We start from the raw sequence: 14,071 nt of genomic DNA on the forward strand, positions 1-14,071 counted from the left end.
TGGAGCTGGGATTAGACTCCTACTACTTTATTCTTGTTAATCCAGTCCCAATTGGGTGGTAATATTGAAGGAAAGAGCTCAGCCCCTTCAGTTTAGCAATTTTTTATTTTAATTCCCAGATTTTATTGGGATTGTGTGAGCTAAGCTAGGGTTCACATAATTGAGCTTTGGAATGAGGCAATAGTGGATACTAGACACACACCAGACTCTACTTATGTTTTATGATGCATTGGCCTATGGTTTTGGTCTCAATTAGGGCCAATAGACTTCAGCAAGCAGAACTAGCAGAATACAAAATTCTGCAGACATCCACCAGCAGGTGCCAGGGGCCGGCCGATGTATGTACTGCCAACCTCCCTGTCGAACTCCTATACCCCTACTTGACTTCTACCTTTGCTGTACCCACCCATATGTGGGGCCTGTTTACACATATTACATGATGTTAGCCCTATTGGGAAAGAGTATCCGGGGGGTGGGGGGGACTGTGTGATCAAACCCAACCAAGAAAATGGGTCCTAGGATATGAAATAATAATGAGCAGACCTAGGACTGTTATGCCTAATTGATTAATATGAGTATATACATTATGTATATCTAGGAACCTAAATCATCAGTGAGGATACGGAGTCTGATTTTGGGGATTTACCGCACCTGTGATTCCGGTGATAAGGTGAGTGGGTGTTGATCCTTAATTTACGGAGTGGTTTACTATTTCTTTTCCTTTTATGCCTGTTACTCATGCATGACGGAATGCTGCATTGCATGTTTTACTGATATTATTGATCTGTGTGGATGTAATACCATGGAACTGGTTATTGTGATGTTGTGGAGGTAAGACAGGTAAGACAGACACAGGAGGGACGAAGAGTGAATTCCGGCACCGTATGCCCAATGTTTGAAATTGATTGGTATGGTGAATGATGGACGAAATACATCATATAGAAGGTTTGTGGGTTAGGGTTTTCACATCTTGAGTGCTACAACCCCTTGTCAGTAGGGAGTGAAGAACTGACTAATCCCAATATGTGGTTGCCTGATCAGCAATACACTTCCCGGGTACAACAGACTGTACCTAGTGAAGGATTATAAAACAGTACAATGTATTGTACATGTGATTGCTTGGGTTATTAACTGATGAGCACATTTATGTGTGAAATCTTAGGTAGTAAAACATGAATTTTTACATACTTAGAATGGAGCTACCTTGGGGTTTTCTTTCTTTTTGCAAGTTTTGTATTTAAAAGGCCTTAGAGACTATCAAGCGCCATATCTCCAATTTTACACGTAAAGAGGTCATGTTTCTTTTCATGGCTACGAAGAGGACGAAATTCTGAGCAAGATGGATGTGTCGCATTAAAAGTACACATTCGTTTTGGCATCCGTACACGTGATTATTCTTTTCGGGCCAGAAAAAGAATAATGGATCAAAACAGAACCAAGATGTAGGCCCAGCCCTTCTGCAGTTGTCCCAGGGGTATAAGAGATAGTCCAGATGCCAACAAAGATGGAGGGACCCACCTTGGGCATGGAAGGCACTCTCTCCTCCCCTTAGACGATTTTGATGATTCTCTCTCTCCTATTTTTTTTTGGAGATTTGTTGAAGATTGTCTCTCTCCTACATTCCACTTAAAGGACGAGGGCATGGATAGGATTTCCACATAAAATAGAAGATTGTCCAAATCAGTCAAGCATAGAAGTCATCCAAGAGAGGAGCTGCACAAGTTTAAAGAAGAAAGAAAAAAAAGAAATTAAAATCCTTCCTATTTTATCTCCCTACCTCTCCCAATCCAAACAAAATTGCAAACCCTCCAACCCAAATCGCTATCTTTCCTTTTCTCCCCTATTTCCTCTCCTTTTTTCTCCTCTCTCCTACCCTCCACCTCATCACAAACGATCACCAAAGGATCTTAACTTGGTCGTTCTCTTCTCTCTTCTATCCCCTATAAAAGAGAGTCGACCCAAGCCTTGAAAGGCGTCCTTCTTTTGTCTTCTTTTCTTCTCAATTTTCATTTTGCTCTCTGTAGTTCTAGTTCTTTGTTTTTGCTTCAAACACTTTTGTAATTGGTTTTATTTAATTAATGCAAAACCTTTACTTTAATTGTTTATGCTATTCAAGTTGTAATAATTTTAATTTTCTAGTTCAAGGCTTAGATCTAGGTGACAAAAACCCAGCTTTGGAGCATCTCTTTTCAAGTACAAGTTTCTCTTCAAGATTTGTTTTTTCCAGGCCTAGCAATTTCAGATTTGGTTTATTCCAGATATAGTTTTTAGGGCTGGTAGTATCTCAAATCAACCAAGTTTTAATTCAAGAATTGAAGTTCAGGTAGGTAGGCTTCTACATTAGTCTTCTCACCCTCCTCTCATCCCCTCTTCTTACTACCCATTCATTATTAATTTAGGATTTTAATTTTCAGTTTTACTTTATTGCTTTCCCTTTCCCCTAAGGTCCTTCATTAGACGATGTTTTGGCTTTGTCTCTCTCTAGCCATGGAACCATCCTTTTACTTGGATTATTATATTACATCCATTTCCCTAAAGCTAAGTAGAAAAGCCCTTGTAAGAGTTACTCTCTGATCAAGTAGGGAAGCTTGTATTATTTATGGTGCATGCCTCAGGCTAAGTAGAGAAACCCACTTGTGTGCCTCTCTCTAGCTTTATTTCCCTTTCTTTGCACTTTTATTTATTTTATTTCAGCACTTTTCTTTTACTTTTTCTTTATTGCTTTTTAATTATTTGCTTTGAATATTTAAATTCCTAGATGATGAATGGTTAGGGTTAGATATGAATGGTTAGGTTTTAATTTTAATTTCAATTTCAATTTCCCTAGTTGTGTTGGTTAGGAGGTTCTTTTAGATGCATTTGTTTTAAGGCGGTAGTTAGAAGTAGATCACAATCAGCAATCCGTACAATTTCGCGTTACTATAAGAAGCCAAAAAATAAAGTGCCTGCCTCCTTATGTTCGACCCGTAACTACAATGATCTATACGTTTGCGGTTACTTTTAAATCTCAAACAAGTTTTTGGCGCCGTTACTGGGGAGACAGTTCCATGTTATTTTTTGCTTTTGTTTGGTAAATTGGAGTGTTTTGTTTTCTTTTCCTTTCATCATTTATTAAATTCTTGAGAAGAATAACTTGCAATAATAGTTGTATCGGTGGAGGTCGCCACGCCTCACAGTATGGTAAATACAAGTTTCACCCTGTAGTAGTATCTTAGGAATTGAGTAACCCCGGATCCCTGCCGGTAAGCTCACAAAAAGCCAAATATATATATATATATATATTCCATTCTTTAGTGCTAGTTTTATTATAGCTGTGGGTAGTGTTCTGTTGCATAAGTACTGGGTGGGTACATAATACTGTGAATCGGTTAGAAAGGAGAAATCCAATAAGGAGGGACCCTATACGTATACTCTCATCAATACCTTTCATTATGATAGACCAAGCTACCCTGCTAGAACAGGCCAATCTAGACAAACAACAAAACCTTCCACCACAACCCCCTCCTACTTTGAAAGACAGATTCTACCCTGCTAGGACAGCCCAACCTTCCTACATAGTTCTACCACAAGTTTAAGGCAATAATCATGAGCTCAAATCTCAGTTCATCACTATGTTGCCCCATTTCTATGGGCTGACCTCTGAGGATGCATACCTATTCCTCAGAGAATTTGAAGAGGTATGTGTTCTAATTAGGATCCAACATCTTTCTGATGATGTTATTAAGCTTAGGTTCATCACTTTTGCAATGAAAGACCAAGCTAAGAAGTGGTTGTATGGGTTACCCACAAGTTCCATAACTACATGGGAACAATTCATAGTTGTCTTCCTCAAGAAGTTTTTCCTAACTCACAAGACTAATAAGTTTAGAAGTGATATCCTCCAGTTTAGGCAAAAGCCTAGTGAGTCCTTTTCTAAACTTATGGAAAGATTCAAGGATCTACTCTAGGAATGTCCTCACCATAGCCTAGACTTATAGCATTTATGCCAAATAATTTATGAGAGTATTGATTACCCAACTAAACAAATGTTAGAGTCTATGTGCCCTGGGGGATTCTCATCCTTTACAATCTTATAGATGAAGGAGAGGCATGGGAATTCTTACTTGACTTAGCTAACAAAACCTAAGAGTGGGAATCAACCCAAGAAAGTGAAAGAACCATAAGAGGGAAATGATATTTTGTGAATGGGACAGAAGCCCACTTAGATGGCCTAATCAAAAGAATTGAGGCTATTGTTCCTAAAGAGCCATCATCAGTCAATTTGGTTAAGATGTGCGCTTGGTGCCAATCCCCTGGACATGTTGTAGAAGAATGCCCCAACACCTCTTAGGGCACTTCCAATGAAAGTGTTAATGTGTTATATCCATGGTTCAAAATCTCTTCGAAATTTCACCGAAATTTCACCGAAATATAGGAATTTCGGTTTTTTTTTTGGCCGAAAAGAAATAAGGCCCGAAATAACATTTGTACAATATTTTGGCTGAAAGGCCAAAATTTCGGTATCGTTTCAATATCTTGCCTGTCTCGATACATTCCATGTGTTATAAATACCATATCTCGGTCGAAATTTTCGTATTTCGACTCTGTCTCGCCTGTCTCAGTGGTTTTGGTTCCATTTGCATATTTTGAAGGAAAAACACTCAGTCTCCAACAAGCATCTAATTAGCCACATCATCACACATTTTGATTTCCATTGGACTCCTACAAGATCTACACATTTAAAGCTTAGGAAAGGTAAAGTTCTTTCTCCAAAACCAGGTAAAATTTTTAGAACAGTTCGACGGTTGCTGCCAAACAAAGGTGCAACTCTAAAACAATGTCATGTCTGAATATTTTTGTATTTTTATATTCCAAGCATGTTTATTAACCTTAAAATAAGTTATCCACCAAATTTCAGGTCAAAATATGGCCGTTTGACCACCGAAACAGTCAAACGAAACAAACAAAAAATACACCATTTTGGCTGAAATTCTGCCAAAACAAAATGAAACTTCAGTTTCTGAACCCACCAAAACACCGAAACGAAATGAGATTTCAAATCTTGCTTATATCAGAATAATCCATATAGTAATACTTACAATCCAGGGTGGAGAAATCACCCAAATTTCTCCTAAAACCAAAGCAATCAAACAGGGCCTTCCAATTTCCATAATCAAGGTCAACATGGACCCCAAAGGCCTCCCTTTGCACAATAGCCTTTTTCCCAAAATACTTTTCCTAGGCCAAATGTAGGACCTCAGGCTAGTTTTCCTAGGCCCCCTCTCTTATCATCTTATCAGCAACCCCCTGAGTTTACCAACACTGGAGAGGCAAGTAGATTAAGTGACATGGAAAAGAATATTGCCCTCCTCATGACACGCCATCAAAATCTTACGAGAGAACTCACCCAAGTTGTCTCAATTTTGCGTGAGGGAGAAGGGAACGTTACCCAGTCAACCAAAGCCTAACCCTATGCATCAACCTACTAGTTCACAAGCACCAACTAATGCATCACTGAATGTAGTACAAGGTTAGACCCAACAAAGGCCCTCCAACCAATGTCATGCTGTTTATGCCCTTAGGAGTGGCCGAGAGTACCAATATAGTGTTCTTAAATCTTCTCCATCTATTACTCCTGTTAATTCTCCTTCTGTTGAGCACACAAGTGTGCCTCTTGTTCCAGGTCGTCTGATGAACCTAAAGCAACTAAAGATGATTTGGTTGAGGAAATAAAAAATGATTCTTTTGAAAAAGAGCAAATCCCTAACAGTCTTTATGTTCCCCCTGTCCCTTTTCCTAATCGTTTGGTAAACAAAAAGAAAACTGCTTCCATGGACAAGATTTTAGAAATCTTTAAAAAGGTAGAAGTGAACATCCCTCTTTTGAATGCCATATCCCAAATTCCAGCCTATGCAAAGGTCCTAAAAGATTTGTGTACTCACAAACGTATCACTAGTGTACCCAAAAAGGCATTATTGGCAGGTAACATTAGTTCCATAATTACTCAGCCTATAGCCGCCAAGTATAAGGATCCAGTGAGCCCTACCATAGCTTGTGTCATAAGTAACAACTACATTGAGCATGCCTTACTTGACCTTGGCGTAAATGTGAATCTTTTGCCCTACTATGTGTATAAACAACTAGGATTGGGAGAATTGAAAGCCACTGGAACTACTCTTCAGTTGGCAGATAGGTCTGTTAAGATTCCAAAAGGGATGGTTGAGGATGTCTTACTTAAGGTGGGGGAATTTATTTTCCCTATTGATTTCATTGTGTTAGATACCAAGCCCTTCTCAACCAAGGATAAGATCCCAATAATTCTAGGAAGACCATTCCTGGCTACTAGTAATACATTAATCAATTGCCGGAATGATTTCTTAAGGATATCTTTTGGCAACCAAACTGTTGAGTTTAACATGTTTAGGATAGGCAAGCAAGCACATATGGAAGAAGAGATTAATATGCTTAAGGATTTTCCTGATAATTTAATTACCAACTTTGATATTGATTTTGATTCGGAATTCCAAAAATGTATGGATGAGTTGGATGATGATGGTGAAAATTTATTTTCTGAAGTCTTGAGTCTTCACACACTTGTAGAGCCCCTAGGATACCCTTCCAATTCCATTCCCAAACCTTCTATAGTTGAGCCCCCTAAGCTAGATCTTAAGGAATTGCTATCTACTTTGAGGTATGCTTTCCTAGGGCCTCACTAGACTCTTCCAGTAATAATTTCTTCAGATTTGACTTTTAGCCAGGAAGAGGAATTACTTAAAAGTGTTTAAAGACAATAAGAAAGCCCTAGGTTGGACCATGGCTGATATCAAGGGTATAAGTCTTTCTACTATACAACATCATATACATTTTATGGAAGATTCCTAGCCATCCACCGAACCCCAAAGAAGAGCTAACCCAGTGATGACGGAAGCCATTAAGAAAGAGATCCTAAAGTGCTTGGATTATGGATTAATTTATCCTATTTCTGATAGCTAATGGGTAAGCCCAGTTCATGTAGTGCCCAAGAAGTCTAGAGTTACTGTAGTTTCCAATGCCAATAACGAACTAATTCCAACCCGTGTCCAAATAGGGTGGAGAGTGTGTATAGACTACAGGAAACTTAATGCAGCAACCTAGAAGGACCACTTCCCATTGCCATTCATTGACCAGATGTTAGAGAGGTTAGCTAGACATGAATACTATTGTTTTTTTGATGGATATTCCGGCTATAACTAGATCTCAATTGCTTTAGATGATCAACATAAGACCACTTTTACATAGCCGTATGAAACATTTGCTTAAAGGCGTATGCCCTTTGGGCCTTGCAACGCCCCTTCTACATTCCAACGATGCATGATGAGCATCTTTTCTGATATGGTCGAAAAGTTCTTAGAAGTATTTATAGATGACTTCGATTCATGGAAATTCCTATTCTGAGTGTCTTCACCATCTTTCCCTAGTTTTGAAAAGGTGCATATCCAAGGATTTGGTTTTGAATTGGGAGAAATGCCATTTTATGTGAAATCTGGTATTGTTTTAGGCCATATAGTATCCACGGAGGGAATTAAGGTAGATAGAGCTAAAGTGGATTTAATTAATAATTTACCATCTCCCCAATCTGTTAAGGACGCCCGGTCTTTTCTGGGCAATGCTGGCTTCTACAGAAGGTTTATCAAGAACTTTAGTCAGTTAGCCGACCTCTCACTGCATTATCTGCCAAAGATCAAACTTTTGAGTTTTCTAAAGAATACCTAGAATCCTTCAACCAACTTAAGAAGGAGTTGACTAATGCACCCATTGTTCAACCACCTGTTTGGACTGAACTTTTTGAACTGATGTGTGATGCTTCAGATTTTGCCGTAGGAGCAGTTTTGGGTCAAAGGATTAGCTGCCCACTATCATTTACTATGCTAGTAGGACCCTAAATGATGCACAACTCAACTACATAACCACTGAAAAAGAATTTTTAGTGGTTGTGTTTGCGCTAGAAAAGTTTCGGTCTTACTTAGTTGGGTCATATGTGGTGGTGTACATTGATCATTCCGCTCTTAGATACCTTGCTCAGAAAAAGGATGCCCAAGCCCGTCTCATTAGGTGGGTTTTACTTTTGCAAGAGTTTGATTTAAAAATTAGGGATAAGAAAGGAAGTGAAAACCTAGTTGCAGACCATTGATCTCGGCTTCCCATTTCCTTGACTGTTGATTCTCTAGTCAACGAGAATTTTCTAGATGAATAGTTACTTGCAGTGTCCAGTGAACCATGGTTTGCTAATATTGTCAACTTCTTAGTTTCGGGTGTGACTCCGGATCACTGGTCCACCCAAGATAGGTATCGATTCATTTCCCAAGTCAAGCATTTCTTTTGGGATGATCCTTATCTTTTTAAAGTTTGTCCTGACCAAATTATCAGACGTTGTGTGCCAGATCATGAGCAGCACTCAATTTTATCTTTTTGCCATGATCATGCATGTGGTTGACACTTTAGCCCTAAGAAGACTGCTGCAAAGGTTCTCCAATGTGGATTTTATTGGCCCACTCCTTTTAGAGATGCTTTTGATTTTACAAGGCTTGTCCCACCTGCCAGTCTTTCGGCCGTATCAATAATAGGAACATGATGCCCCTCAACCCTATTTTGATAGTTGAGATCTTTGATGTGTGGGGCATCGATTTCATGGGACCATTCCCTAATTCCTTTAGGAATGTGTACATATTTTTTGCCATTGATTATGTTTCTAAATGGATGAAGGCCATACCTTATAAATATAATGACCACAAAGTGGTGGTCAAGTTTCTCAAAGAGAACATCTTTTCCCGCTTTGGTACACCACACCACGTGCTATAATTAGTGGTAGGGGTACTCATTTTTGTAATCAGCCTTTCGAGGCCTTGATGAAAAAGTATGGGATCGCCCATAAGTTAGCTACCCCTTATCAACCCAAACTAGTGGCCAAGTGGAGGTATTTAATAGGAAAATTAAACAAATCTTGAAGAAAACTGTTAATCCGAACCATAAGGATTGGTCCCTTAGGCTCATTGATGCCTTGTGGGCCCATCGGATAGCATTCAAGACTGACCTTAGCGTTTGGTGTATGGGAAAGCCTATCACTTACCAGTTGAATTGGAGCATAAGGCCTTTTGGGCCATCAAGAAGCTCAACTTTGATTTGTATCTGAGAATTCATCGTAGGCTTCAACTATCTAAGTTGGAGGAACTTAAGAATGATGCCTACAAAAGTTCTAGGATTTACAAGGAAAAGACTAAAGCCTTCTATGATAAGCACATTCTGTGCAAATCTTTTGCAATTGGTGATAAGGTCTTATTGTACAACTCTCGCTTGCACCTTTTCCCTGTTAAGCTTAGATCCTGATGGGATGGCCCGTTTATTGTACAAAATGTATATCCCTATGGAGGTTGTGGAGATTATGAATCCAGGAACAGGGGTAATTTCGAAAGTTAATGGTCAGCGTTTAAAACCATTCCTCGAGCTTCCTACCGCTGCTAGTGAAGAGGTCATGGATCTCCATGAACCTCTTTACACAGATGACTAACTTTTACCCAGGTATAACCCCCTTGCATTGTCTTTGCTTTTAGTTATTTCCATGCATTGAGGACATTGCATGACTTAAGTGTGAGGGAGGGAAACCAGTTTCTTTTTTTTTTTTTTTTTCTTTTCCCCCTTTGTTTGTGTTTGTTTTTCTTTTTGTTTTTAAGCTTGCTAAGGATGAAGTCTTACTTTGGCTTTTGGCTAATGATCATACCATTCGGTTGCTTTATGTGTGAAAGTAAGAGTTTTGATTAAGGTACCCATCTTAAATGCATAAAAAACCTATTAAGAAAAAAGAAATAAGCCTGTGTCTAGAGGTGGGACTCTCTTTTGAAAAATAAGAGACCCTTGTTTTACGGTGTTGGACCATATGTAAGTCTGTGGGTCCCATATATTCTTGATTCGGAGTTGAGACCTTCTTTTTAGATTGGCATGAGTTGACAAATACACAATTTTTAATGAAGTGTGGAAAGTGATATAAAAGTTAATTTCCTTGGAACTAGACAGGGCATTACGCCTCAGGAAGCAGGGTGTCTTGATCGAAACTCTTAGAGAAGAAATTTCTGAAAGAACTCTGGCATCACTTTCTATGTGGGCATATGCAAAAAAGCAAAGCTACATAGTAACTTGGGTGTCTAGTGTTTGCTCCACCATGTCATTCAGGCCAATAGTAGTGGAGTAGGATAGAGTTTATTAAAAAAAAAAAAAAAAAAAAAAAAAAAAAAAAAAAAAAAAAACACAGCAGGAAAGTATATGCAAATGTCATCAATGCCTTGGTAAAATGTTTGGTCGAAAACAATCCAATGCCTTAGTCCTTGGTTCCCTATTACATCACAAGTGGTTTGCCTTAAGATAAGGATGTTTTGGAAGAGACAAAGTGAGTGCTGACCGTGGTGGATGGTCCTTTCGATGCCGACCTATGAGGTCTGTCTTTTTAATGGCCTTAGTCCAAACTAATGCAAGTAGACTTTCTTATTAATTTAACTACATGACAATAATCACTAGTTACTCAACCATAAATCTTATAATCTCAAGGTTATCCAACTTCACAAGTCTTCTGTAGCTCTTCATCAAAAGTGACCAGCAAACAACAGCAGAGGCAGACATTAGAACTCCAACAGCCCAAGGTGACAGACAAAATCCAGTTGAAGATTATTATCTGGTGCCCAGCAGAAGGTTTTCCTTAAGAGGTCAATGGGCATTTATCACATCCTCGAATTCTAAAATCTGCAGCCGCAAGGGAGGCTGAGTTTCAATGCCATCTCTAACCATTACATTCAAAACTCCCATGGCCTGGAGAAACAGTAATGCAATATCAGCAGGAGAAGAGCATCAAAATTTGAGATAAAGGGTATAGGAGAAAATTCTGAGACTGAGATATCAAAAGTACTGCTCAACTGCCCTGTGCCACCACCTTCGATGCCGTAGCCTCCCTATAAAACCCTCCCCCCCGGTAGCCTCCACTACCAAAATCTCTTCCTCACTTGCAACCTCCCTCCTAGCCCCCATTGTTCCCTTGCCTTCTCCCTCCCCTCCTCCTGGTATTCGTTCTTTCGCCTCTATGGTCACCTCCCCCTCCCCCTCTGATAACCCCCAGTCCTCCACTCCTCCCTCATCTGGCCATACCCTATTTTTTCACCCTCTGGCCGTTCATGATTCCGCCCCGGTTGGCCTTAGCCCCCCTGGACTTCTAGATGCAGAGATACTCAAGTGGAAGAACTGTATTATTGGTACATTCCTTCGTAGCAGGCCTCCTTTCCCTCTAGTCAAAGTTTCTCTGATAAAGCAATGGAAACCGTTTTGCTCCATTGCTATTTACATGCTCGACAATGGCACCTTCGTGTTTAACTTCGATGATGAGTCTGACAAGGCGTTTGTTCTTGATGGCGATCCCTGTTATGTCAGAAGGAAACCAATGTTTGTCAGACAATGGAAACCTCAATCCTCTTTCGCCAAAATTGAACCTACCATCATTCCACTATGGGTCTCATTCCCTCATCTTCCCCTCGACTTTTGGTGTGCAACTGGCCTTAGCATCATCGGATCTCTGATAGGCAAGCCACTATACTCTGATAGACAAACAAAAAACATGGACAGACTATCCTATGCAAAAATCTGTATCGAAGTGAAAGCTGGTTCCGATCTCCCCTCTATAGTTACAGTCATGGATGGCGAAGGTTTTTCCTTCACCCAAAAGGTTTCTTATGAATGGATTTCCCCGGCCTGCTCTTCAGGCAAGTGCTTCGGACACAAAACTGCTAACTGCTTGCAAAACGCCGTGACCACCACATCATCTCATGAGCCCTCGCAACAAGTGCCTCCCATAAATCAGCCCGCAAGCAATAGTAGAACCAAAAAAAGGAGAAATCGCAACCAACCGTTGGCGAAAATTACAGTGAACTCTTTGTCAACAATTTCCCTGCCAACAGACCTTCAGGCTTTGACCACCAGTCCTTCAATGATGCCCTTACCTATTGGATCCAACCCTTTCTCGGTTCTTGAGACATTGGATCCTGCCACGGCCTCTGTGCAGTCGCTTTCTCACTTGGGTTCTCTGCATCTTGAAGTCCTAATCGAACGGCCAAGCCCCTCTGAAAACCTTGCCATCATCCCCAAAACTGCCCTTCCCCCATCTTGCCTCTCCCCAACTCTCTGCCCTTTACTGATCCTTCCTCTTCGTTGGTGGAACCTTTTAACACTTTCTCTCGTCCTTCCCTGACTCCAACGACTATACCCTCTCGGTCCAACCTTGAACCAGACTTTATCCCCCTAAACCAATTCATTCCGGTCCACATGTTAAACCAATTTTCCAAATACCCTTTGGACCACCCCCTCTACTTAGGTAACCTTTACAACCCAACGCACCCCCTCAACCAACCGACCACCACTCATCCTATATCTGAACCGACCACCCTTTCTGACCCTAACCCTCTACCTAACCTTATCACCCGGCCTTGCCATCCTATTGCCCAACCCGATCCATCCACACAACTTAACCTGCACCTAGACCCAACTAACCTTCCTCCTTCACCCGAGTCCTTCACTGTCTGTCGCCATACTATTCTGCTTTCCTCTTCCTCTTCCTCTTTTTCAGGTACTTCTTTGATTGCATCTGATAGTGCTCCAACCACTTCTCCGGTTGCCAGAATGTCCTCTCTTAACCCGCCTGCAGCTAAGTTGCAGACTATGGCCCTCCTGGCCAATATCGACGTGCCTCAGAAGACAGCCCTGCCGGAAGTGACCTTCCTAGTCAATACCCCTGTTATTCCAGCAACCCTCCTTGAAGACCTCGACACATCTGCTCCTCGTCTGGCTTTGGAAGCCCTCACAGATCCTCATCTTGCCTTGGAAGGCTCCACAGATACTCCTCAGGCCTTAATGGGTCAAATTGATCCTCGTCTGGCCTCTGCAGGCCCCATCATCCCCTCCGCTTATTCTCCAGCTCCCTAAGACCCCCATTCGACTTCAACTCACCTCATGGGGGTGATCGGCCCTCTTAGTTTGATCAACCAACCTGACGGCTCTGCCACTGTCCCAGTTGTTCAGAATGACTCCCCAGCGAATGGCGACATCAACTCTGAAGCCTCGTCGATGAACTCAAAACTCATGCCCTGTTGGTAACTTGAGCACATCTGGAATGACCAATCAGGGTACCTTATTACACCTTGCCCTAGACGAGACCCCAGCCTCCCATAACCATCCCTGCTCTACCACCAAATCCTCCAACCCCTTCCCAGGAAGCCAAAACATAAGAACCCATCCAGTATCATCAGAGCCTCATCTACCCCTACCTCCAACCTGTCACCGGCTACAACCATCGATTACCCCCTATTGGCCTCCCAATTACTCCTCGTTGCTCTGCCAAGCGTTAGGTGCACACTTCTACTTGTTCTCAATGATTCCTTGGACCATTTGGAATGTCTGAGGTCTCAATTCCTCGACTAAACAAGTAGAAATTAAATCCCTTATTTGTTCCTCTCAATCCAATCTCTGTTGTCTCTTAGAACCCAGGGTCCTCGAGGCCAATGCGGCTCATATTGTTTCCTCAATCGCCCCTAATTGGTCCCTCTTCTCCAATTATTCCCATAGTCCAAATGGGAGAATCTGGATTCTCTGGGACCCTGCCTTGCTCACCATAACCAACCTCTCTTCCTTAGCCCAAGTAGCCCACATCTCTATCTCTCATCACTCCGGCCCTTTCATCTGCTCCCTCTCAATTGTTTATGCCCACAACCAAGCCTCTCTCCGGTCCTCTCTATGGGACGACCTTCTTTCCTCCCCTAATACCCTTGGCCCTCGCTCTTGGGGCATCGGTGGAGACATTAATGTTATCCGATTTAACAACGAGAAGCTGGGTGGCAATCCCATTGATTCCCAGGCAATCGAATCCTTTAACAACTGCATTGATGACCTTTATCTTATTGATCTCAGATGGTCTGGTGTCAAGCTCACTTGGCACAACAGAAGATCTGGTAACCTCCGTGTAGCTTATAAGCTAGATCGAGTCCTTGTAAATGAAGTCTGGCTCAACTCTTTCCCCTCTTCTCATGCC

General features: G+C 41.3%; 1 protein-coding gene and 1 non-coding gene across 3 annotated transcripts in view; both read right to left on the minus strand.

The window, feature by feature from the left end:
- LOC122068857 (pentatricopeptide repeat-containing protein DOT4, chloroplastic-like) overlaps positions 1 to 14,071 on the minus strand; it is a 36,412-nt gene that overhangs the window by 4,255 nt on the left and 18,086 nt on the right. The gene's annotated exons all lie outside the window — the stretch shown is intronic.
- On the minus strand, positions 3,861 to 3,967 carry LOC122068875. Its single transcript, XR_006137276.1, has one exon. It is a non-coding gene; the product is annotated as a small nucleolar RNA R71 (small nucleolar RNA).

This window comes from Macadamia integrifolia, unplaced genomic scaffold, assembly GCF_013358625.1.
Source record: "Macadamia integrifolia cultivar HAES 741 unplaced genomic scaffold, SCU_Mint_v3 scaffold472, whole genome shotgun sequence".
In the NCBI taxonomy this organism is placed as follows: Eukaryota; Viridiplantae; Streptophyta; class Magnoliopsida; order Proteales; family Proteaceae; genus Macadamia; species Macadamia integrifolia.